Source organism: Bos taurus, chromosome 22, assembly GCF_002263795.3.
Source record: "Bos taurus isolate L1 Dominette 01449 registration number 42190680 breed Hereford chromosome 22, ARS-UCD2.0, whole genome shotgun sequence".
NCBI classification, from domain to species: Eukaryota; Metazoa; Chordata; class Mammalia; order Artiodactyla; family Bovidae; genus Bos; species Bos taurus.
In genome coordinates this window covers 6772562-6799744 of record NC_037349.1, presented here as the reverse complement: position 1 = coordinate 6799744, position 27183 = coordinate 6772562, and the positions used below count along the sequence as shown (strand labels likewise).

The 27183-nt window shown below is 47.1% G+C and overlaps 1 protein-coding gene across 2 annotated transcripts in view; it reads right to left on the bottom strand.

Moving 5' to 3' along the window:
* The window catches only part of CMTM8 (CKLF like MARVEL transmembrane domain containing 8), a 103150-nt gene that overhangs the window by 19767 nt on the left and 56200 nt on the right, over positions 1-27183 (bottom strand). The window lies entirely within an intron of this gene.

The window sequence follows — 27183 nt, the reverse complement described above, 5'->3', positions numbered from 1 at the left end:
AACCAGAATGGCTTTTCACTTTTTCCAAAAGCAGACAGGATGTTAGAAAGTAATGGCAAACGGTTTCAGATGGGAAAGTGATTTCTAACCCAGAAATGACCCAGGAAAATTACCAATGAAGAGCAAGAGGCAGACACTGTTGTTTTTTTTTTTTTTTTTCAGATACGCAATGTCTAAAAAAAATCTACCTTCCATACATTCTTTCTCAGGAATCTAGAAGGATATGACCCAACAAAATGAGGGCATAGACTCTAAAGGAGGAACAAAAGAGTAAGCCAACAGAACTCTGGTAAGCCCCCAGAGGAGGGGAAATCTAGACATGACAGGCACCCAGGCATGGATGGTAACCAGGTCAGACTGGAGCCAAGTGACTCAAAAGACAAGCATGGTGTCGGCCGTCAGCACCGCGCTCAATGTTATTTTCCCTACTTTTGCACCTGGTGAGACTACTGGGGAACTTGCTCCACCCCAAGTGAGGGAGGAAGCCAAGAAAGAGGACGGTAAGGGATCCAGGGAACAAGACATTCAGCCCAACAGAAAGGCAGGAGTTTCAAGGTGAAGGGAGATCCCCCGGAGAAATTTGTCCAAGTGAAAAATGAGAACTCTGATTATCTGATGGGACTGGCTTGTGGGAGACTTTACTGAAAGGCTACTGGACAAATGTGAGAGCAATTAGCTACCAAGACAAGTGAGCAAATTTTTAAAAATTATGCATGTTACTGACTTTAGTGAAAACCAAAAGAAACCACAGGAGTTGTTTGTAGTTACGAGTTCACTCTAATATGTGACTCTAATATTTACATACAGATGATAATAAATATTGGATACTGACCTGAACAAATGATAACGAGGAGGAAAGCAATAGGGATGGGACTTCCCTCGTGGTCCAGTGGCTAAGACTCTGAGCTCCCAACGCAGGGGTCCTGGGTTTGAATCCTGGTCAGGGACTTAGATCCCACCTGCCACAACTAAAGATCCCACATGCTGCAACTAAAACTCAGCACAGCTAAATAAATATATTTTTAAGAAGAAAAGCAATAGAGATGATGCAGTGAACTGAATTCTTCAATTACTACCTTGAGGAATAAGAGTCCTTGCCCCATCCCCACTCCCACCCCCAAATGGTACCAGATACCCATGCTTTTCTATGAAGAAAAATTTTTTACATTGAAAGCCTTCCACCTGGTGACCTCTTGAGGCTGTCACTGAGCCCGGCTGGCCCTCTGCGTGTACTCGCCCACGCACAGCTTCCATACCCTATGTCCTGCAAACCAAGGAAACAGATGCCTTAGGTTTTGAAAAATGATGCTGAATTTGTCCATGAGGACTCTCCTGCCTGTGAAGCCTCTGAGCCTTGTGACAGCTGTTCTGCTGCAGAGAGGAGTTCAAAGGGTCTCGTTTATTCAAACGTGTACTGAGCGTCTTTTATGAGCCAGGGCTTTTTCTAGGCACTACCGGCTGGCTGATTTCTTTCTGACCTTAGCCTGGAACCAGCATGATTACCATTTGTCTTTCAGTCTTCAAAACAGACAGGTGACTTCTGATGATGAACTAGGCTACCCTGGGAGCAATGTACCAGCTGTTCCCAGCTGCCTTTGCCCCTCGGAGCTGCGCTGATCCAGCAGGTGAGCTCAGCACACCTCTGAAATACCTCATTGGGCTTGAAATCATTTACCATATTGATTCCTTGCAATAAAGTACCAGTGGAGACCAGCTCCTGTAGATTTATTCTTAGGCGTCCTGCAGGAGAGAACCGAAGAGTATGACCATGCTGAGTGGTGTCCTCTTCCACACACATGTGACAACATGCAATCAAAAAGCTCACTGAGTGTGCCCTGGTGGTGTCATGGTGAGTGGAGCAGACATTTCTGCCTCTGGAGAAGGTCCACCAATGGATATCTGACTATGAACTGTGACAAGTTCTACACAAGGAAACTTGGCTGACACAAGACCTTTAAGCACAAGGTCCCAACCACATCTGGATGGTCAGAAGCAGATGAAGACTGAGCAGGCAGGGACTTCCCTGGTGGTCCAGTGCTGTAGGGGACGCAGGTTCGATCCCTGGTCCAGGAACTAAGATCCACATGCCAAGGAGCAACTAAGCCCTCACAGCACAACTACTCAGTCTGCGTGAGCGAGAGCCCCTGCTCCACGATGAGAGAGGCCTGTTCACCACAACTAGAGGAAACCTGCAGGCCACAGTGGAGACCCAACAGAGGCTGACACCAGAGCATCTCTGCTGCAAGCCAGATGCAGTGCTGGGTGCTCAAGGGTCCAGTGGCGAGCAGGGCATGCGTGCCAGCCCCTGGGGACTTGACTACCTCGTGTGAGAGATGAACACAGTCCAGTTCCTTCTTCTGCACAGGGGTTGATAACAGTGGTCCATGGCTACCCTCAGCCCACTGCCTGTTACGTACAGTCCACAAATGTAGCCAATGCTCATTCATTTAAGCACCATCTAAGGCTGTTTTCATGCTATGACGACAGGGTCCATGGTTTTTGGCTGCAAAGCCTAAAGTATCTACCACCTGGCCCTTTATAGAAAAAATTTAGCCAATCTTGTTGACCAACGGTCCCCAACCTCTGACATCTGATGCCTGATGATCTGAGGTGGAGCTGATATAATAATAATAGAAATAGAGCGTGCAATAAATGTAATGTGGTTGGATCAGCCCCAAACGGATCCCTGGTGCCAAAAAGGGTGGGGACCACCGCTGTGGACCATCGTACTTACTCTCTGCATCAGGAAATACACACACGTGCACATACTGTTGTTTTATTTGTTTCCTGCATTGTTGCAAATAAGTCAGATTACTAATATATTGGGCCACAGGAGGTGACAGAACAATAAGCCTGTACCTCTTCTCTGCACCATCAAAGAACCACACACTCAAGATGACGGCTCCCAACACCAGTGGAGCTTTGTTTAGAGTCACCCCCACGTCACAGATCAGCAGTGCTTCTCTTTTTTTGAGTTTCTATCGTGTCAGTCGTGTCCGACTCTTTGCGACCCCATGGACTGTAGGTTGCCAGGCTTCTCTGTCCATGGAATTCTCCAGGCCAGAATACTGGAGTGGGTTGCCATTCCCTTCTCCAGGGGATCTTCCTGACCCAGAGATCAAACTGGGTCTCCTGCACTGAAGGCAGATTCTTTACCAGCTGACCCACCAAGGAAGCCCAAGTTTCTATTAGTAATCATCAACAATTATGTTTTATCACATACCAGTTTACATGGTAGATAGTTAAAATTAGATTTCAAGAAATTTCCCATCCATATGGCGAATGTATGTATCTTAAATTTAATAATCTATTTTTTCTTTTTTTGATTTCTTTTAATTGGAAGGTAACTGCTTTACAATATTATAAAGCAATTATCAGCAGCATTTCTATTCAGCAAGCATGGCCACCTTTTCCATTTATCCACTAGGGGGTGACCAAACCCTGCTTATGCAAGATTCAGGAGCTTAGGTCCCTGTTCAGTGGGAAGAAATCAGAGTTCACCATCTGTCTAGAGGAGTTCTTCCACTTGAAGCACATTCCACAGAGGTGGTGAGACATAGAAGAATGAACTTGGTCTAGGACTTATCCATCAGACCCAGACGTAGCGTGGAAAAGAGATCTGACAAGAAATGTAGCCAGCAGCTACGATAAGGATTAATCAATACAAAGACTTGGAAAGGCAAATTTAATCTGTACACCCCTGTGATGTCTTACCGAAGTGTGCTTAAATACCTGCTGCTTTCGCCAACAAGAAACTGTGTCTCTTTGGGCCTCTGCTTTCTGATCTGGGAGGCGGGGAAGGTCAGGTTAGGAAAACTGTTTTCAAATGGGAGTAGGCGGCCAGGACCTAGGAGATGCAGATCTGAATGACCCGGCTTGGGTGGTGGGGCTTTAAACCACTTTCTTCTTGGTCATCTTCCCACTTCCACACACCCCAAGACAGTGGGTGTCTCCCCCTGGCCCTCCTTGACCCCTCCTCAAATACCACCAGAGGAGACCTTCAGGTGCTGCAGAGCAGAACAAGGCTTGAGCCTCGGTGATGCCAGTACTTTGTGACCTCACCTTGCTTATCCTTAGAACTTTAGTCTGACATGTACGGCCAGTTAAATCACTAAGGGGGCCTTCTCTGCTGGCCCGGTGGTTAAGAATCCACTGTGCAATGCAGGGGACACGGGTTCAAGCCCCGGTCAGGGAACTAAGATCCCACATGCTGCAGAGCAACTGCTAAGCTCGTGTGCTACAACCAGAGAGTCCATGCTCTGAAACAAAAGATCCCGGATGATACAATGAAGACCCCACCTGCCACAACTAAGACTAGACAGTCAAATAAATAAGCAAATATTTAAAATTTTCAATCACAGAGGGAATCCACAGAAGCCCAACAGTGCCAGCAGGCAATGGAATGGGAATCTGCACACTGGGCTGGTTTAAAAATATATCTGTGTTTCATGGGCGGTCACCTGCCTGAACGGGAGCGGGGTTTGGGAGGGAACGGATCCATGTATATGGTATGGCTGAGTCCTTTCACTGTTCACCTGAAACCACACAGCATTGTTAACTGGCTATAGCCCAAGACAGAATGGGCTTCCTTGGTGGCTCAGCGGTAAAGAATCTGCCAGCAATGCAGGAGACCCAGGTTCGATCCCTGGGTCAGGAAGATCCCTTGGAGGAGGGCATGGCACCCACTCCAGTGCTCTTGCCTGGAGAATCCCATGAACAGAGGAGCCCAGCAGGCTACAGTCCACAGGGTCACATGCCTTAAGTGACTAAGCAGCAGCAGCAATATAAAATGCTTCTGGTGTTAAAAAAAAAAAAAAAATTAAAAACACATCTACAAGTTCTCTGATGCACTCTTAGATACAAGTGTCCCTCAAATGCTTCTGATGAACAGTGTCTGGCAGAAATGATGCTTCGTGATTCGGGAGACCAAGTCATGAAAAGGATCATGTTGTGAGCACACTCAAGCGGTCTTGAGGGGAGAACCAGAGAGAGAGGAACAAGGTCTCCCACGGCAGCCTGCACCAACTTGCCAGCCAGGTGAGCGACTGCCTTGGAAGTGGATGTCCAGGCTCAGCCAAGCCTTAACTGACTGCAACCCACGAAGATACCAGACTGACCCTCAGGTAAACACCTGAGCCAGAACTGCCCGGCTAAGCGGATCCTGAATTCCTGATCCACAGACACTGAGAGTGTAACACGTGTTTACTGCTGTTTCAAGCTGTGACGCTTGGGGGTAATCGGTTACACAGTAAGAGCTTCCCAGGGATGCTGGCGGTAGAGAACCTGCCTGCCAAAGCTGGAGACGTAAGAGATGTGGGTTCGATCCCTAGGTCAGGAAGAGCCTCTGGAGAAGAGAATGGCTACCCACTTCAGTATTCTTGCCTGAAGAATCCCATGGACAGAGGAGCCTGGCAGGCTACAGTCCGTGGGGTTTCAAAGAGTTGGACATGACAAGCGATTTAGCATGCACGCAACAGATGACTAATACACCAAGTGCACCCGACGTGGGCTGTATCCAAGAAGCAGGGTGGGAGGCAGAGAGAACCAAAGACCTAGGTTCATCACTAACTTTCGGTCCCCTCTAAGCCTCAGTCTGTGCCTCCGTAAGATGGGTATAGCACTGTCAAGGTTGCTGCAAGGTCTGAAGGTGTTTTGTGATCTCCAAAGATCTAGGTAAACAGCAGTCATTACTAGTCTCATATTTTTCTCCTCCAGAGGATGCTTAGCAGAGTTGGCATCTTGGCAGTTAAGGGTCCAAGACTATTTAGCCAGTGAAGAAAGTGGGGTCTGTTCTTATAGTTAGAACCACGGGGCTCAGGCGTCAAGGACATGCTAGAGCAGGTGCTGGCACATTTTTTTCTGGGAAAGGCTACAGAGTAAACTTTTTGGGCTTTCTGGGCCACATGATCTCCATCACGATGACGCAATTCTGCCCCTGGGGCATGGAAGGGGCCACAGACACACGCAGGAGGATGGGAGTAACTGTGTTCCATGAGAACTACAGAAGCAGGCGGCAGGGACTTCCCTGGCGGTCCAGTGGTTAGGAATCCACCTTTCACAGGAACAGAGTTGCAGACACAGAGAACACACTTGTGGACACAGCCGGGGAAGGAGAGGGTGGGACGGATGGAGAGCGCAGCGCTGAAACCTACACACCACCACGTGTGAAACAGCTGGCTGGTGGGACGCGGCCGTGTGACACAGGGAGCAGGGCTTGGCGCTCTGCGAGGACCTAGGGGATGGGATGGGGGGTGCTGGGAAGGGGGCTCAAGAGGGAGGGGGTACACGTATACTTAGAGCTAATTCACCTTGTACGGCAGAAACTAATGCAACATTGAAAAGCGATTATCCTCCAATTAAAAAAATAAAGGGACTCAGGTTCAATCTTTGGTCTGGGAACTAAGATCTCACATTCTGCAGGGCAACTAAGCCAGAGCATCTCAACCAGAGAATCCGAGTGCTTTAGAGCTCACGCTCCACAGCACAGGAAGCCCTCGCACACTACAACAGAGACCGAGCACAGCAACAACAAAACAGATGGCAGGCGGGCGATCGTGTGCCAGGCTCTGCCCCTGAGCCTTGCAGAGGTAGAGGGTGTGGGCCCCACTGCAACGCTGTCACGTAGGCGCCCCCCTCCGCCGGCCCCGCACCACCCTGAGCTTGTTGGAAATGTACTCTCGGGCCACCCTCGAGTTCTCACAAGTCTCCAGCAGCTTGGCTTTGAGAAGGCCCTTCCTCCTCCCTTCCCTCTGACTCCCTCAAGAGCCCCATGCGCCAGGGACTTACAAGGGATCTTGGGTGACAATGACTTGATCAAAGATCTCCTCACAAGGGACACACACCAGCTCCAACATTCTCCAGGAATCCGTGAATAACACTTCATTCATGGTCCTGGGTAACCAATAAGCAAAGGAGCAGCCAGTCCTGGTCAGAGAGCTTAGAGCCTTCCAGAAAACAGAACCGAGTGGCAGCCACACTCTCAGGGTGAGGAGACTGGATTCAGCGACACCCCAAGGCCACCTACACCCCCACGGCTGAGGGAGCCCTCTGAGGTCGGACGCCCGCCTGGCTCCCAGCCCTGCCGGCTTCTTTCAGCAAAATTCCTTGCTGATTTCCTTCTGTTGGGGTGAAGTGCGGGCAAAGGGGGAAGGAAAAGGGATACCTTTTAAGGAACAGCAAAGAGATGACAGGCTTATAGGAGATGTCCCTGATGGCTCAGTATCTAAGGATCTGCCTGCCAATGCAAAGACATGGGTTCAATCCCTGGTCTGGGAAGATTCCCACATGCCTCGGAGCAACTAAGCCCATGCATACTCCGCAGCAAGAGGAGCCACAGCAATGAGAAGCCCCAGCAGTGCAACTAGAGGGTAGCCTCCACTCACTGTAACTAGAGAAAAGGCTGTGCAGCAGTGAAGACTCAGTGCTGCCAAAAATAATCTTTTTTAATTTCTAAAAAAAGAAGAAGAAGAAGGAAAAGAAAGGCTTATAGGGAGGAAGCAGTAGGAAGCAAGAGGAAAAAGGCACTGTGGGGGGCAGGGAGGTGAGAGTCAGTACCAAGCAGCACCTCCGTCTTCTCCGTGGAGGGAAGCTCCAATCCCACCCTGACCATGACCATCCTGCCTCTCAGCAGCATCGCTGTCTGTCCATGGTACTCCCACTCGCGTGACTCATCTCATTCAGACACACGCAGCCACATGGTGCAGAGGATCACGCTCCCCTGGGCAAGGTCAGGTTGAAAACCGCGGTCTACAAAGCCGGGTCTGGGGTTTCTCTCCGCTACGGACCCTCCCAGGACCGCCCACAGGGGCACAGTTCCACCTGAGGTCAAAAAAAACCATCTCACATGAACTAGTCTTCCTGTACGCTGCCACCACTGCATCAGGCCCCCACTGCAGGCACGTGCCCCCCAGGTGAGTCTGTGTCCACCGAGGGGCAGGGATTTCCACCTCTGTCCTCCCTGGGGCACCAGGAAGGGAGGAGATCAGACAGAGCGGTTCACACGCTGTCAGCAGTACAACATCAGGAGCCACACGGCCGCTCTTTAATGTCAATCTTAAAAGCCCTGAAATAAAAGCCAAGCACGGAGGTATGAACTGCTTCCCTCTGCCAAGGATGCCAGGTGCTCGCCCCACAGCGGCGGGTGTGAGAAATTACTCTCATGTCAAGGAAGTCGGACCACTGCATTCCAGGTCAGGGAGCTCTGCAGCTGTCTGTCCGGGCTGCTGTTCTTTGCAGTCTGTCCTTCCCTCGGTCCACATGCTTTGTGCGTGTCTGACTGCCTCTGAGTGTAGAAAATAAGGCTGTGCATCTTTGGCCGAGAGCTTGGATCCCTCGAGTGGCAGATCCCTTTCCTTCTAGGAAGCTGGAAAGGCCATTCTTGATTTCATGTTTTATGATTATCAGGCCTTTTTGTTTCAAACAGAAGGAAACTGGGGTGTTATACATCATAATCCCTGGAGAAGGAAATGGCAACCCACTCCAATATTCCTGCCAGGAAAATCCCATGAACAGAGGAGCCTGGCGGGCCACAGTCCATGGGGTCGCACAGAGTCAGACGCAACAGAGTGAGCACGCATGCATACATGCATCCTAATGGTCAGTCCAGGAAACACCAGGGGACACGCAACTTCATCACATGCCCTTGGCCCCAGCAAGACCAGGCTCAGAGCGGGCCGAAGGCCACGCTCAGTGAAGTCACAGCTGCGGAAATGCAGAAAGACAACCATCTGGCCCCCAGAAACAATCAAGAATGTCAAACTCTGTTTAAAGGTGAGTCCGACCTCCACGTTATTATGTACACCTCACGGGAGTCCCACCACCTGCCAGCTAGTGCACCTGACCCCCAAATACCAGTTCAGTCTACACCTGTCAGGAGATGAGCACAAACACACTGCAGGCAGGAAGACTGGCATCAACAGGAAGGCGCCATACTGTTCCAGCTCTCCCAGAAAGTAAGCTGGGAGGGCCGGTGCTGAGGGTGCAGCCCTGCAGCAGCTGGACAGACCCATGAGTATCCCCGGAGATCAGCTCTGGCCCTTCCTGTCCTTCCTTTTCAGACAGAAAAGCCCTGGAGTCCTTGCCCCAGGCTGTCAGAGAGTAAGAAAGAGGTGTGTTCTTTTGTGGGAAGGTGAAGAGGGTTGAGAGGCACGTGGGATCTTGGTTCCCCAACCAGGGATCAAACCCACGCCCCCTGCAGTGGAAGTCACCAGGGAAGTCCCCAGCAGAGGTGTGTTCTTACTCAGGGAGCAGACAGGCACCTAGGGAGAGACTAGCACCTGAATGTTAATTCTATTTTCAATTTTTTGATGAAGCTTTATACACTTGTTTCCATAGCAGCTGTAGTATTTTACATTCCTACCAGCAGGGCACATGGTTTCCCTCGTAGCTCAGTCAGTAAAGAATCAGCCTGCAATGCAGGAGACCTGGGTTCAATCCCTGGGTCAGGAAGATCCCCTGGAGAAGGAAATGGCAACCCACTCCAGTATTCTTGCCTGGAGAATCCCATGGACAGAGAGGCCTGGTGGGTTATAGTCCATGGGGTTGCAAAGAGTCAGACATGACTTAGTGACTAAACCACCGCCAGCCGGGCACAGGGTTCCAATTTCTCGACATTCTTGGCAGCGCTTGTCACTGTGTCTTTTTGATAGCCGCTACCCTACTGGGTGTGAGGTGATATCTCATTTGATTTTGATTTGCATTTCCTTAATGATCAGTGACACTGAGCAGCTTTTCATGAGCTTGTTGTTGGCCATCTGTCTATCTTTTTTGGAGAAATGTCTAGCCAAGTTTTTTTGCCCATTTGAAAACTGAATCTCTTGTTAAGTTGTAGGAGCTCTTTATATATTCTGGATCTTAATCCTGTATCAGATATTTGACTTGCAGATATGTTCTCTCATTCTGTCAGCTGCCTTTCCACTCTGCAGATGGCTTCCTTTGCTGTGCAGAAATTTTTAAATTTGATGTAGTCCTGTTTTCCCTACTTTGGCTTCTGTTTTGGATGTTATGTCCAAGAAATCACTGGTGAATACCAAGTCATGAAGATTTCCCCCTATGTTTCCTTTTAGGAGTTCTATAATTCAGGTCTTATCTTGAGGTCTTTAATTCATTTTGAGTTCCTTTTTGTATATGATGTAAGGTAAGGTATCCAACTTCATTCTTCTGCCTGCGGATATTCCAAATTTCCCAATATCACTTGTTGAAAAGACTGTCCTTCCCCTTGGCACTTGTCCTTCTTCCTTGGCACGTGTGTTGAAGGTCATGTGACCATAGATGTGTGTGCTAAGCTGCTTCAGTCGTGTCCGACTCTTTGCGACCCTGAGGACTATAGCCCGCCAGGCTCCTCTGTCCGTGGGATTCTCCAGGCAAGACTACTGGAGTGGGTTGCCATGCCCTCCTCCAAGGGATCTTCCAGAACCAGGGATGGAACCCACGTCTCTTAAGTCTCCCGCACCGGCAGGCGGGTTCTTCACCACTAGCGCCTCCTGGGACCAGACACGAGGGTTTATTTCTGGGCTCTCTATTCTGACCCACTGGGCTGTCTTCTGTTGGGAAATGCAGTGTTGTCTGTGCAGTCTTCTGACCCTCATTCAGCTGTATAATAATGAGCCTTGGGCCTGGAACACTGCATTACCCAAGAGATAAAGAACCCAGAGAGCCTGAGCAGGGCTTATCACTTTGTGTGGGAATAACTTTTCCTGTTTCAAGCGCAATGAATGTTCCTTTGTTTGTTCTGTGTTAGTATGTACACGGCAGCCCTCAGGCACTCCCTCAGCTTCCAGGATTTCAGACTACACAGGGGAAGGGCTGAGGTCTTTCTACTGTGGCTTAAGAGGGGTGCTCACAGGCCAACTGCCCTGTGTTGGCTAATGAGGGGAACCAGCGAATGAGGAGTGACTGATGTCTACTACTGAAGCTGATGTCTGTTCACCATATAGGTAAGGCCTTGTCCCATCACTTGCGTTTTCCTTGTAACTCTAATACCCAGATACAACGGCACAAGAGTCTGGAGTTCTTCCTGAGACTGGTAATCAATAAGAGACAACCCCTTGGGATTGTTAAATAGTGACAGTACTCAGCTTGACATCTGTGTTTATGCCAATACCATGCTGTTTTGATGAGTGCAGCTTTGTAATAAGTTTTGAAATCAGGAAGACGCTAGCTTTACTTTTCTTTCTCAAGATGTTTTAGATGTTTAGGATCTTTTGAAATGCTATATGAATCTTAGAATTTTTCCTGCTTTTGAAAAACAAATTCCTTTGGGGTTTTGATAGGATTATATTGAATCTGTAGACTGCTCTGTGCAGTATGAACATGTTAACAATATAAAGCCTTCCAATCACAAACACAGATGTCTTTCCACTTATTTGTATCCTCTGTAATTTCTTTCAGCAGTGTTTTGTAATTTTCACTATACAAATCTTTTGCCTCCTTAAGTTTATTCCAATGTATTTTATTCTTTTTGATGCCATTGTAAGTGGGATTATTTAATTTCCTTTTTGGACTGTTCCATGTTAGCTTATAAAAGTAGAATGAATTTTTGTGTGTAGATTTTGTATCCTGAAAGTTTGTTTAGTTCATTAATTTGCTCTAATAGTGGCTTTTTTTTTTTTTTTTGGTGGAATACTTAGGGTTTTCTACATACAAAATTATGTCATCTATGAAGAAAGATAATTTTATTCCTTCATTTCCTATCTGGATGACTTTTATTTCTTTTTCTTGACTAGTATGGTTACGACTTTAACTACTCAGTAGAATGGAAGTAGGCAGAGTGGACATTCTTGCCTTATCTCAGAGGGAAAGCTTTCAGTTTTTCACCACTGAGTACAATGCTAACTATGGGTTTTCATATACAGTCTTACGTGGAGTTTTTCCCAGTTTGCTGAGTATAAAAGGGTGATGAATTTCGTCAAATGTTTTTTCTTCATTAATTGAAATGATTGTTGGGGTCCTTTAACAGACCGAGACCTGGTGGTCTGGAGGCGAAGATAAGAAAGTGAAAGAGAGAAGAGGCTGATACTCCCTGGTTTACGCAGAAAACCAATAAAGTTCTTGACACAGGACTTGCGTCTCTCACGAAGGCACCGGGTGCCCTCTCAAGGCAGGGTGAAGGCACAGGGTGCCTTCTCGAGAGAGTCTTAGAAGGCTGGGAAGGAGAGTGAGCAAGACGGGTCTCTGTGCTCCAGGGAATCAGCTGGAGAGAGAGAGAGAGAAAGAGAAAGACAGACACGGGGACCCAAGCTCAGATGGAGCAAAGGTGCTTTAATGATTTTTCTGTGAGTATATATATAGGCTGTAGTACAAGAAGTTTCTTTCATCAATGATAAAGATCAGAAAACCAAACATACAGTAACCGTTACCAAGGGAACAAGGGATAGTGATGGTCACAAGGTCAGGAGACAATGCATATCTCAAGAAAGGGGATCGAGACGAAGCAGTTTTGTCGTAAAGAGAATGTTTACTAAAGGACATTGAAGCCTGTCTCACACAATGACCCCAGTTCCTGGGAGCAGCCTGCTGTTCCGCTTAAAAAGAAACAAAGGACCTGTGAGAAACAGCACGTAGGAATCCTCCTGTTAAACATTCCCTGACACATGATCATGTAGCCTTTGTCCTTCACTGTGTTAATGTGGTATGTTATGTATACTAATTAACTTTCATATGGTGAACCATCCTTGCATTCAGTAATAAATTCCATCTGGTCATGATATATAGTATAACATGTTGTTGAACTGTGTTTGCTAGTATTTTGTTGAGGATTTTTGCATCTGTGTTCAACAGGGACATTGATCTACAATTTCCTTGTAGTATCCTTGTCTCCTTTTGGGATCAGGGTAATGCTTGCCTCCACAGAATACACCTGGACATGTTCCCTCCTCTTCAATTTCTGGGAAGAATTTAAGAAGGACTGGTATTAAGTCTCCTTTAAATGTTTGTTAAAATTCTCCAATGAAGCCATCTTGTCCAGGGTTTTTCTTTGGTGGGAGGTTTTTGATGACTGATTTAGTCTCTTTCTAAGTTATAAGTCTGCTCAAATTTTTAGTTTCTTTATGACTGAGTCATAAAAGATAGTATGTTACTAGAAATTTGTTTCTTCTGGATTGCCCAATTTGTTGATGTATAACTGTTTGCAGTAATCTCTTGAGAGCATTTTTATTTCTTTGGCATCAGTTGTAATGTTTCCTCTTTCATTTCTGATTTTGTCTCAGTCTTTTTTTCTCTTTTCTTAATATAGCTAAGGATCTGTGAATTTTGTTGATTTTTCAAAAAAAAAAAAACCAAATAAGTGTTGCTTTCCTAATGGTGAGGATCACATACCTCTATAACACAGATATAAGTATATACTCCTGAGCTTTAATACTCACTGGTAGAAGGTTTACCTATTACTGCAACAGAAAAGAATTCACATGGAAAAGGAGGCCATTCACCATGTTCCTGAAGATTGACCAGGCAGTTTCTCTTATCAGTGTATTTCATACTTCAGTATTTCTGACCTGTCATCTAAAAATTGAAATATCTCCTACATTAAGGACTGCTGGAGGCTATGGAACACCTTATATAATTTGATAGTTTGGGATGGACCCTTCCAGCTGCCCTCCAAAACTTCCTTGTGTGCCAAATCTGATATTCTGCAGCTAAGAAAAATACAATGGGATTATTTTGGCAGTTTTATTTCAGAGTTTCAAATTCAAACCACTCAATTTTTTTTCCTAAAAGATTATCAAGTTGCTGTAAATCAAAATTTATAAGCCTTAGAGAAGTGCCACTCACAAGATGCTGAAAATCCTGTCTGGGAGCAGAATTACCTTTTAATTTAGTCTCCATGTAAACTTGAATTTTCCTGGATTGCACCTATTTATAGCACATCTGTGTAAAACTCCATTTTTTCCCTCCTTCCAACAGCTGAATGAAGGTCACTAAGGTTACTGGACACCGGGATAAGCCAAGAGCCAGGCTTGCACGAGGCCAAATAGTGTGTGCAAGGACAAAGACACAGCGCTCTCCCTTGCAGAATGTTCAGTGTGGCCAGGGAGATGAAAGAAACAAAAGCCTGTAGCACAGCCCAAGGTAAGGGCCGAGGAAGTGCAATCACGACAGGAAATGCCGGGCAATTCATTCGGGAGGAGCAATAAATGACTCTGGGTCCCCAGAGATGACTTAACAGCCTCAGGAAGGCCAGGATGGGAGCAGCTGCCCTCCAGGCAGGGGCAAGGCTGGGACTTGGCACCCACTTGCTTTAAGGATGTGGGCAAAGGCCAGAGGGTTGGCAGTGAGACACACGGGATGACTGGGGCCACACTGCAGAGCTCAAACCAGCAGGTTAAGGAGTTCAGATTTTATTCACCAGGCAGGCATCATAGGACCAGAGGCACTTTTGGAAACAGATATTTCTGGCGTCAGTGTTTCAGAGTAGGCACATTCTCAACATTTCCTTTGGCAACAGCTGCATGGGGAGAGCCAGGCATGTCATTGAGCGTGGGCGAGCTATCGGGAGGATCTGTTTCAATGTAATGTCGCCGAGACAGCCGGCGGGTGGGAGGAGTGCAGTGGGGGCCCTGCCGGGCTGGCCTCCACACCACCTGGCTGCCTCTGCTGCTGCTTGGGAACAGACCTGCGGCCCTAAGAGTAGGTTCTAAGCCAGCCGTCCTGAGCCGGGTTCTTTCATGGGCACCATTAAGTGTTTGTATCCTAGGTGATGCCGTCTACCACTGCTCCTGGGAGGGGGATGTCCCCCACTCAGTGGGTTCAGATGCTCCGCCTGGCATTTTAAAGTCAACCACTGGCCCCTGGGGGCTTCCTTTGATAAACAGCAACACTGTACACACACCTAATCATGGGGAGAACTTGGCCCTCTGCCGAAGTATGAAAGTGAAAGTTGCTCAGTCCTGTCTGACAGTCCATGGAATTCTCCAGGCCAGACTACTGTAGTGGGTAGCCCGTCCTTTCTACGGGGGAATCTTCCCAACCCAGGGATTGAACTCAGGTCTCCCACGTTGCAGGCGGATTCTTCACCAGCTGAGCCATCAGGAAGCCACATAATCTTAGCATCATTTTAAGCCAAAGATTCAGGGGGTAAGTTAGGGGAAAGGTATTATCACAGATAAATAACTAAGTACCTTCAACAGACTGAATGTCTGTGTCTCCCCCCACCAAATTCTTATGTTGAAACCTAACCCCCAATATGATGCTATCTGGAGGTGGGGCCTTTGGCAGATGATTCAATCATGAGCATGGAGTCCTCATGAATGGGGTCTGGATCCTTATGAAAGAGTCACCAGGAAGCTCCCTCTCCCCTTCAGCTATGCACGAACACAGTGAGAAGCCAGCAATCTACCAAGTAGGAGACAGGCTCTCACCAGACACCTACTCTGCCAGTGCCTTGGCCTTGGAGCTCCCACCTTCAGGACTGTGAGAGAGACATTTCTGTGGCCGCAACCTCCCTGGTGGTCCAGTGGTTAAAAATTCACTTGTAATGAAGAGGGTGGAGGTTTGATCCCTGGTCGGATAAGATTTCACATGCTGTGGAGCAACTGAGCCCACATGCTCTGGAGCCTACGTGTGGCAACTACTTAGCCCAAGCGCCAGAACTAGGGAGTCCCTGTGCCACAACTTAAAAAATAAAAAAGGTCGCACATGGTGCAGCGAAGATCCGCATACCATAACTAAGACCCAACACAGTCAAATAAATACATAAAACAGTCAAAATTTTTTCTGTGGTTTATAAGCCCCCTAGCCTATTTTGTTACAGTAGCTGAGCAGACTAAGACAGTACCTTTTCATTGAGAATCAGAATCAGAAATACTGCAGAGAGGAAAGCTCACAGGAATTTTAAATATAAAATATAAAAATCACCCCCGTCAAAAAAAAAAAAAAAACCCACCTGGGTAGCTTCAGGCCTCACCCTCAGATCCTCGAGTTTGCTCTCAGAGGTTGGGAAAATTTTTGGTTGAAAAACTTGAAATGCCCAGATTCATGGAAACAACACTGGTTAATTTGGACAGGTCCTGTCACATCTTCCTTCCACTGAATGTTGAAAGACAAGTCCCCTCCCCTCCCCCGGGAGAAACTTGTTATCCAAGAAACTCATTATCTTCTTTCCCTAAAGAAGAGGCGACCATGGAGGTGTTTTTTAAGGCAGTCAATAACAATGCATCTCTATTTCTGGAACTTTTCCTTGTAGCTGAGTTACACGAGGAACCCCTAGGTCTATTTCACTATTTAAATAGGTGATACTCCCCCGGGGATGGTCACAAACCAGTGCTCCTGTGGGGAGAGAGCAACTTAGCCAAGATGGTGTGTTCAGACTCTCGCACCCCATGCAGTATAAATAAGGACTATTAACACTGAGATCACGTATGGTGCTGTGCACGTGCATCATTAGGTACCGGCTTGGTCACGGACTACTCTGTGTGGTACGCCCGTGTGAGCTTCACCACGAAAGCCCTGGCTGCTGTTGCACTGGGGCTACACTGGAGCGATACAATGGTTACGTCATCGGAGGCTATGTTGTGGCTACATTATGGTTCTGAATGACTGCTGCTGGGGCCGCTGCGTCAGCCAGCAGAGAGGCTGTGTTATGGCTACAGTGCCAGCCAGGAGAGAATAACGTGTTCGCAGTTACTCCAGCTCCTTCTCACCTCTTACTTGCCCTTGCCTACCCTGCGTTCAGCAAACGATGCGGACAGTGTGAACAGCGAGACAACTGGCGTCATGGACAGGATCAGCGAAACAGCTCCCATTAAAACTGGAGTGAGATGCTGCTGCCAGTCGAGCTGACTGTAAACAGTTCACCAAGTTCCTGCCTGGGCATGATGATGTGAGAGACCCCAACCTCCTTTTCCCTTAGACGAGCTTAACAATGATAATTCCCTAAATAAGAAAAAGAGATCCAACCTTTACTCTTGCAGAGAGGCCTAGAAAAGCTTCATGTAAGAAGAGGACAAACAGGTCAACAAGCCTGAGATGATTACACTAAATTGGCAGCCTGCCCACTGGAGACAGAACATTTTAGCAAACAGGCATTTATAATCTTTATAACAAGTTCATGTTCTCTTGGAAAGGAGAGGCTCAGAGAGTATTTTTCACAGAGGATAACTCGAGGGCACATGTGGATGGAAGCAGGTTTCTGAACCCAGGAGATACGGCTCCTAGACTTGAGAAATGTTTCCATGTTATAAGCAAATAGCTTTGAGCCCAGGTCCCAGACACCACACTTGACTATTCCTAAGAAAATGACGCAAGAGGTGGTGCTGCGAACCACCAGTAAAACGAGAAGTCTGATCACTGCCAACAGACAGAAAAGGAAGGTCGGTCCTGATGGAGAAATAAAGCTCAGACAACTCAGTTGCAGACACACGGGGCTGGTGTACAAGCCCAGGTTCACCAGAAATGCCCCAAATCCACCTGGCCTGTTTCAAAGCCACTCACCATTGTGTGTGCGAGCGTGCTTACTCGCTCGGTTGTGTCTGACTCTTTGTGACCCCATGGACTGCAGCCAGCCAGGCTCCTCTGTCCAGCAGAATTTCCAGGCAAGATTTGCCATTCCCTTCTCCAGGGCATCTTTCCCACTCAGGGAACAAACCCGGGTCTCCTGCATTGCAGGTGGATTCTTTACCACCTGAGCCACCAAGGAAGCCCGCTGCTGCATTCACCAAACGTGTCGGCAACTAAAAGAACCAATCGGCCTTGGGCGGGGCCTGCATCATTTTCCAGGAGAAAATAAAAAGAAACAGCCAGCATTCCCAGAGTTCGTATTATGGGCTAAGGGATTTCTAAGGACTCGATTTCCAAGTACCATGGACACAGGCCTCTTCCCAGGACTCCCATGGGAGGGAACTCCATCACTGAGCACTGAAGTCAGCAAAGTTTTTCTGTGAAGGGCCAGACAGTAAGTATCTCAGGCTTTTGCAGGACGGACAGTTGCAGTAACTCGGCTCTGTGGCTGAGACCTGGGGGCAGCCTATAGCTAAACAAAGGGGTGTGGCCATCTGAACAAACATTTCTGAAAACTGGCACCAGGACAGACTTGGCCCCCTGACCGTGGTTTGCCTCCTGATCTAGCAAATTACAGCCACCATTTCCCTGCTCTTCAAAAGTAGTTCTGGATACTAAGGTCGGGCTCCCCTACCTGGGAGTTCTTCACCAGGATGCTCCTCTGAAGATGTCAGGGCAGGACGTGTTTCTCCCTCTGCTTCCCAGGAGGGAGGTCTGTGGAGTCAGACCACACACACACACTTGAGCACACATACACACACACAGACACACTTTCACCAGCTGTGTTTCTCCGTCTCTCCCCAAGTGCTGTGCTACGTCGCTTCAGTCATGTCCGATTCTTTCCGACCTCATGGACTGTAGCCCACCAGGCTCCTCTGTCCATGGGATTCTCCAGGCAAGAATACTGGAGTGGGTTGCCAAGTCTTCCTCGGGGGGATCTTCCCAACCCAGGGATTGAACCCATGTCTCCTGCATTGCAAGTGGATTCTTTGCAGCTGAGCCACTGGAGAAGCACCCCATTCTCCCCATACAATTTTCTATTTTCAGCAGATTGCCAAGTGAACAAGCTGGTGCATGACCCGAGTCTCACTTAGGTCCCTGATGCCATTTAAATAGCACCATGTTTCCCAGGGAAGCATGCTCATACAGCTTTTTTACCAGCAGGAAAATACACCTTTGACCTGGGTGTTGTTTTATTTTTTTATTTTTTGGTCACAAAACCACTTGGCTTGCGGGATCTTGGTTCCCCAACCAGGGATGGAACCTGTGTCCTCTGAAGTGGAAACTTGGGAGTCTTAACCACTGGATTGCCAAGGAATTCCCTTGGGTTCTTTTCTCTCTCTCTCTTTTTTAAATATTTACTTATTTGGCTGCACCAGGTCTTGTGACATGTGGGATCTTAGTTCCCTGACCAGGGATTGAACCCCAGCCCCCTGCATTGGAAGTCTTAGCCACTGGATCACCAGTGAAGTCCTACAGGTGTTGTTTTTAAACTCTTTCTCCTTCTTGGGTCATATAAATAAAAGGGGCAGTCTTTTTCATACCAGCACTGATTTCTGAAGACCAAAACAATTGCCAACACAGGACAACTCCAGAAAAGGAAAGTCACCGACTGTCACCCAACAAGTACAAGCATACTTTAATAACAAGTTTTGGGGCGGGGGTAGAGAGAGGAAAAAAGAAGTCATTAGCTGCTAAAGGAACCACTGTCCTAACCTTGAATGAAGGAAGTAAAATGAAGGGAAGTAAAATAAGACCACGGGGTCAAATAAAGTCACTGCTGTTTCCTAGTGATCTGGGAGGGAGAGAAGCAAGATTTGCAATGGAGTTTCAGAGAGGGAAGGAAGCCACATCTCCTTCCTTCCTTGTCTCACCTAACACACCCCAACCCCGGGGCTGCACCACACCCCCAGTCCAGACAAAAACCAAAACAGATGCCATTTCAGGTACATTTCAAGGCACTCTAAGTAAATCCAGTGCCTTTAAAATATAACTTTATTTATTTATTTATTTTTGGCTGTGTTGGGTCTTTGCTGCTGCACAGGCGTTTCTCCAGCTGTGGGGAGCGGGGGCTACTCTCGAGCTGCAGTGACGGCTTCTCACTGCGCTGGCTTCTCTTGTTGCGGAGCACAGGCTCCAGGGCGCGCGGGCTTCAATAGTTGTGGCTCCTGGGCTCCAGAGCACTGGCTCAACAGTTGTGGCTCACAGGCCCAGTTGTCCTCAGCATGCGGGATCTTCCCAGACGCAGGATCAAACCCGTGTTTCCTGCCTTGGCAGGTGGATTCTTTACCACGGAGCCACCAGGGAAGTGTCAATGGTATTTAATAATAGCTTTACTGAGATTTATTTTTTAATATTTATTTATTTGGTCGTACTGGGTCTTAGTTGCAGCATACTGGATCTTCAGCTGTCCCAATAAGAGCTCTTAGCTGTGGCATGTAGGATCTACTTTGCTGACCAGGAATCAAATCTAGACCCCTGCACTGGGAGTACAGAATCTTAGCCACTGGACCACCAGTGAAGTCCCTATTGAGATGTAATTTACCAACTGTAAAGCCTATCCATTTAAAGTGTACAATGCACTGCATTTCAATGTATTCACAGACCTGTACAACTGTCACCATCGTTCTAGGATATTTTCATCACCTAAAGAAACTCCTTCCCCCTTTCCTGCCACCGTCACCACCTTTAGCCCTGAGCCACCAGTGGTCTGCTGTCTCTGCAGATCTGGACATTTCACACAAACAGAATTACACCCAGCTTCCGTGCTGTAGCATGTATCGGTAGCATGCACTCTGTTTCAATGGCTGAGTAACATTCCATTGTCCGCCTCACTGCCTGTCGCTCGTCCATTTTTCACCTGATGGACATTTGGGTTGTTTCCGCTTTTCAGCTTTTATGAGCCAAGTGTTTGTGTGGGCATACAGTTTCGTTTCTCTGAACTCTAATTCCATTTCAGACGCACAAGGGAACCTGATTAAGGACTGGAGGCAGCGGCATTGAGGTCAGTTTAGGTTTTCGACAACAGACTCATAGATCTCCAGTGAGAAGCAGAAGCTTCTCGTGGAGCTCGCTCTCTGACACAGCTGCTCGGCGCAGAGCGCCTGCAAGAGGAAGTCCACAGGGGCCTTGACTTTCAAGTTCACTCTGCACATTATTGATTGCAACTCCCAAGGCCTTTGATGTCAAGCACCCTGATATAAGCTGACAAACCCCTACTTCCCATCGTGGGTTGTTTTTCTCGAGGGTGGTTTTGACAGCTCTGCCACGCCTGCCTTCTCAGCAGAGCTAGTCTACACAAATATCTGAATATTTTGTTGCCTTTTACCCTTCTTAGCTCTTCAGAGTGAGTGTTACATGGAAGAGTGGAACCACCGATAAGGGCAACAGCATCGTTAACTATGTGTTCACAGGACCAAAGTGAGCGGACCGTCCAGCTGAGAAGAACAAACTTCACATGCAGGAAATGCTGGAAGGAGTTTCCTGGGGAGCTTCTAAAAAGCAAGGTGCAGTGATGCATGAAGTGGTGAACCCTCTTAAAGCACAGACTGAGAGTTAACATTTCGAGAAAAGAACCCCATGGTCAAATTTCAAGTGGGACAGTGTGGTGACTGGAGAAGGGGTTGGGGAGTTGACTTAATTATTTTTTACTTTAAAATATAATTATTGTCAAAAATATTAAAACATAATTCCTATCTTTTAGAGCTACTTACTAAAATACTTACGGGTGAAATGACATTTCCTTCTAAGTCCTCCTGGAGGCAGAATGGGTAGGAATATAGAAGCAGCATAAATTAACAGTCTGAAGCTGGGTGGTAGGTAGATGGGAGTATATTATACTCAGTTTGAGATTTCTCATAATAAAATTAAAATAAAGCCATACATTCTTGAGACCTAAACCTAGAGAGAAATTCCCAGGGTCTCAGCACCATTATGCTGACAGCCTGCTGTCACCTTTATGAAAAGAGGAAAGTTGGGGTGGAAATTCAAAAATTTTAAAAATATTTATTTATTTATTTGGCTGCACTGGATCTTGGTTATGGCATGTGAGATCTGGTTCCCAACCCAGGACTGAATCCAGGCCCCCTGCATTGGGAGCTCAGTCTTAGCCACTGAGCCACCAGGGAATTCCCACCTCCTGCTTATTCTTTGTCAAACAGGTAACACACTGCTGCTATAGCTGGAAATGGAGCAGTGCAGAGTCAGACAGTGAGGCGCCTCCGGGTCACCAGATCCCTCTTGGGTTTCTCTTGCCACAGCAGATTCCCTCCTGCCCTCCTTCCACCCAGAGGCAAACGCTGCTGTTAGTTTCTCCTGCGTCGTTCCCAAATTATACTTAACTCTCCCCCTCCGCCTCCCCTTGCTGTCCTGACAACACGTTTTAGAGATCTTGTCCAAGAACTTAGAAAGCATCCTGCGTGTGCATGCATGCTAAGTCCCTTCAGTCGTCGCCGACTCTGCAACTCTATGGACGGTAGCCTGCCAGGCTCCTCTGTCCATGGGATTCTCCAGGCGAGAATACTCAAGTAGGTTGTCATGCCCTTCTCCAGGGGTTTTTCCCAACTCAAGGACTGAACCCACGTCTCTTAAGTCTCCTGCATTGGCAGGCAGTTCTTTACCACTAGTGCCACCTGGGAAGCCCAGGAAGCATCCTTAGTTAGTTCAGTCGCTCAGTCGTGTCCGACTCTTTGCGACCCCATAGACCGCAGCACACCAGGCCTCCCTGTCCATCACCAACTCCTGGAGCTTACTCAAACTCATGTCCATTGAGTTGGTGATGCCATCCAACCATCTCATCCTCTTTCATACCCTTCTCCTCCCGCCTTCAATCTTTCCCAGAATCAGGGTCTTTTCCAATGAGTCAGCTCTTCACATCGGACCAAAGGATTGGAGTTTCAGCTTCAGCATCAGTCCTTCCAATGAACACTCAGGACTGATTTCCTTTAGGATGGACTGGTTGGATTCCCTTACAGTCCAAGGGACTCTCAGGACTCTTCTCTAACACCACAGTTCAAAAGCATCAATTCTTCAGCGCTCACCTTTCTTTATAGTCCAACTCTCACATCTATACATGACTACTGGGAAAACCATAGCCTTGACTAGATGGACCTTTGTTGGCAAAGTAATGTCTCTGCTTTTTAATATGTTGTCTAGGTTGGTCATAACTTTCCTTCCAAGGAGTAAGCGTCTTTTAATTTCTGCAGTCACCATCTGCAGTGATTTTGGAGCCCCCAAAAATAAAGTCTGACGCCGTTTCCACTGTTTCCCCATCTATTTCCCATGAAGTGATGGGACCGGATGCCATCATCTTAGTTTTCTTTGAGTTTCAAGCCAACTCTTTCATTCTCCTCTTTCACTTTCATCAAGAGGCTCTTTCGCTCTTCTTCGCTTTCTGCCATAAGGGTGGTGTCATCTGCATATCTGAGGTTATTGATATTTCTCCCGGCAATCTTGATTCCAGCTTGTGCTTCATCCAGCCAAGCATTTCTCATGATGTACTCTGCATATAAGCTAAATAAGCAGGGTGACAATATACAGCCTTGACATACTCCTTTTCCTATTTGGAACCAGTCTGTTGTTCCATGTCCAGTTCCAACTGTTGATTCCTGACCTGCATACAGATTTCTCAAGAGGCAGGTCAGGTGGTCTGGTATTCCCCATCTCTTTCAGAATTTTCCACAGTTTGTTGTGATCCACGCAGTCAAAGGCTTTGGCATAGTTAATAAAGCAGAAATAGATGTTTTTTTGGAATTCTCTTGCTTTTTCGATGACCCAGAGGAAAGCATCCTATTTCTCATTAAACTGCTACATAATGTTCCCGAGTATAGGGTCTCTGCTAGTTGTTTCCGGTCTCCTGCTCTGCCAACAGCACTGCAAGGAACCGCCTTGTACAAATATCATTTCATACGCAATCAGGCTCGCTGTAAGGTAAACTTATACAGCAGTGTAACTCCTAAGTCAGAGTACCTGGGTCTGTCCTTAACAAAGAACAGCTGCTGAACTGCCCTTCATAAAGGTTAGACTTCTGCTCACTTTTATTTACTTTTCCACTGGCAATATGCTTATTTCAAAATAAAATCTGGACAATGTTAGGAGTATCTCTTGCCCCTACCCTTTAACAGTAAGTCTTTCCTCCAACACGAACGCTTATTTTCCTGCCAAATGTCATTTTAAGTGCGATGGACCAAGTCAGATGTGACAAGTTGACTTTAGAGAAGTAATCACGGTTGACTACACTTACTGCTTAATCTATGTTTTAAGTCTTACATAAAAAATAAGCTAATGTTTACTGGGCAGTCCCTGAGGGCTAGGCGGTGCTTCAAGCCCTTTCCCTGTATCCACACACTTAGACCTTGCATGATTCTGAGGTCAATTCTACCACCAATCTCAGTTCAGATGAGCACAGAAGCCTGAATCGAGTGACCGTCCCAGGACACACGGCTGCAAAGTGACAGAGTGATGTCAGGGGTCCCCTACTTCTCCCTCCACTGCCCTGAGAGTCGGAGAAACTTACCAATTCAGATCCCAGGCCACTTCCCAATATCCAGGCCTCTAATAGTAACATGTAAGTCTGTGGTTCCATTTTCAAACACAGTCTTGTCCTGCATTTTTAGGAATAAATTATACACAAAAGCATTTTCTTATCAGAGCAAAACATCTACCATATTGGCAAACAGACTTTCAGATTGGGTTCACAACCAGTCAGATTTCAGCTGAGGGTGGAGTTCTGAAATATTCATAAATGGAAGATGTTTCACATAAAAAAAGGAGAGGGACTTCCCTGTGATAGTCCAGTGGTTCAGACTCTGCCATTCAATGCAGGGGGTGCAGGTTCGATCCCTAGTCGGGAAGCTAAGATCCCACATGCCTCACGGCTCAAAAACCAAAATATAAAATGGAGCAATAGTGTAACAAATTCAATAAAGACCTTAAAAATGGTCCACATCAAAAAAGATTTTTTTTTAAACCCACAGCATCCATATGTTCTATGATGTAGAAAAAAAAAACAACAACTCAGCACTGAGGTCTCTCACCACGTAAGCGACTGGTTTCTAAAAACTGAACTGAAAAGTTCAGCTTTCAACTCAAGTCATTCAGTTCTCCTTCACACCTCTTCCCCCACACCTCATCCCCCTCAAATACATTCTGAGTCTCAATGAAAGTTGCTGCTGTCCAAGAAAACTACTCCCAAATTCGCAAAGCAGGCGCTTTTTTATTCCGCTTCCGTTTCATATTCACAGAGCTTCAAGCTCACAAATGACTCGACGCCTCTGTAAGGCCCTAAACGTTTGACCACAAACTCTCTTACAGAAAAGTTCACATAATGTCCTGCCTTTTGTCAACTGGATTCTAAGTTGCTCTGAGAAGCTGTCCATCTGTCAGGGCTCGAGACCACCCTTAAAAACACTAGGCATCTGGAAGGGTCTGAGTTCATCTCCAGGGATATTTTGAAAAAGACAATGGCCTCAATCTCATCCAATCGGCTCCACCAGGAGATGGATCCCAACAAGTCAGAAAGGTGGAATGAGAGGAGTTATTGAGTACAGTTTTAGATTTCAGGGAATTTCCTTTTGGAACTTCCCAGAGGATGTCTAGTTATTTCAAGGAATGTCAAGAGCTTCTCAAAAGAGAGCTAATTTAAGACTTCCCAGTGGTTAAGTGGGGTCCAGTGGTTAAGACACCATGCTTCCAATGCAGGGGCTGTGGGTTCAATCCCTGGTCAGGGAACTAAGATCCTGCAGGCTATGCAGCCAAAAAAAAGAGAAAGGTAATAGAGTAAACTTTTTTTAAAAAAAGAGCTAATTCATTTTAAAAAAAGGGATGTGGGGGAGAGGCATTTGGTTTTCTTAAAAGGAATAACATAGGTTGTCAACCCCAGATAATGTAGGAATTAGTGTCTAACACCACAAGCCACCAAAAAATATGCCACCAGCTCCCTAAGTCACATTTTTCAAAGTATGTTCTGAGACAGTCCAACAAACAGGGTTCACAATCCAATTAGTCTGGGAAAGGCTGGACTTAGTCTTAGAAATGTAGCCCATTACGGCCTCAGAAGGGCCTCCCAGGAATAACATCAACATCGTCTAGCCTGGCCTTTCCCAAACTGACTCAGCACGGCCCCTCTTTCACTGCGGGGACCCCAACGAGGCCATCTTCTGGGCACCAGCGGGACCTCTTTTCTTTCACTCTTCACCCTGCCTATGTCTGGTCAGCGTCACGTCTCTTCTTCCTTTAACTGTAAAGTTTGAAAACAGCGATGGCAGCTTAGCTCCGTTTGTTTCCCCATTTACTTCACCCACCGAATGGATGCCCAAAGGCCCACCAAGGCGCTCCAGAGTCGGCGAGTAGGAACACAGAAACGGACGGATGTGACGGGAAGTTCCCCCACTTCCTCAAGCATCAAGCTCACCAGAACTCACAATTCAACATCTCTGCAAGAGGCTGTCAAGGTCTCCCATCGGTGATGCCTCAGCCGGACCCACAGGCCCATTCTAGAAAACTCTCCCTCCTTACCAATAATGGAAAGAAAGAAAAAAGATATATTAAGAAAAAAATTTTCACAGGGACCTCCCTGGCGGTCCAGTGGCTAAGAGGCAGCACTCCCAGTGCAGGGGCCCAGCTGGAACTAGATCCCGCAGGCCACAGCTAAGACAGGCACAGCCAAATAAATAAATACTTTTTTAAAAAATAAAAAATTCCTGTCTTACTCTTCTAACTCATACTCCCTGAGCGCAACCCTGCCTTCAAGTCAGGCGATTTCCTAAATGGTTAGTCCAGAGGTGCAGAGACACTGTTCAAAGCCTGCGCCCAGAGCTGATACTAAAGGATGAGCAGACAATCCCGGCAGTGAAATTTGCAGGTTCCCATGAGGAAACCCCCACACAATCGCAGTGTGACTGCTCTCTTGCGTTGCAGGAAAATGCCCCTAGAACAAAGCAGTCAAGGGCTTGTAAGTCCAACCTAGTCTCACTGAACTCGTTTTCGCACCCCTTGCAGTCAGGGACGAAGCTCCCTACTAAGATGCCATTTACTGGATGGGACATCTCTAAAGCACCTCCAGAGGATCAGGAGTTTCGAGCATCAGATGTACTTTTCATTAGAGCGAAAGGACGCTGGACTGTAAACCCAAGCTACGCCTTGCAGTGCAGGCAAAATTCCTCTACCCTCCATGGTGGGATTCTGACGGGATCTTCCAACAACCTTCCCTCAGAGATGTACCCATGTGACTTTTTATTTTTTTTTTTTGGCCACAGCTTGCAGCATGCAGGATCTTTGTTCCCTGACCAGGGATCAAGCCTGTGCCCCCTGCCATGGAAGCACAGAGTTCTCACCACAGGACTGCTAGGGAGTTTTCCCATGTGGCTTGTTAAAATCCATGTAGTAGTTTTGGGATATCTGAGTTACTGAGAAAGAAAAAAAAACAAACTCAAAAAAATTTTAAAAATCAGCCATACCTTCACTCGGAGAAGGCAATGGCAACCCACTCCGGTACTCTTGCCTGGCAAATCCCATGGACGGAGGAGCCTGGTGGGCTGCAGTCCGTGGGGTCGCTGGGAGTCGGACACAACTGAGCGACTTCACTTTCACTTTTCACTTTCATGCATTGGAGAAGGAAATGGCAACCCACTCCAGTGTTCTTGTCTGGAGAATCCCAGGGACGGGGGAGCCTGGTGGGCTGCCGTCTACGGGGTC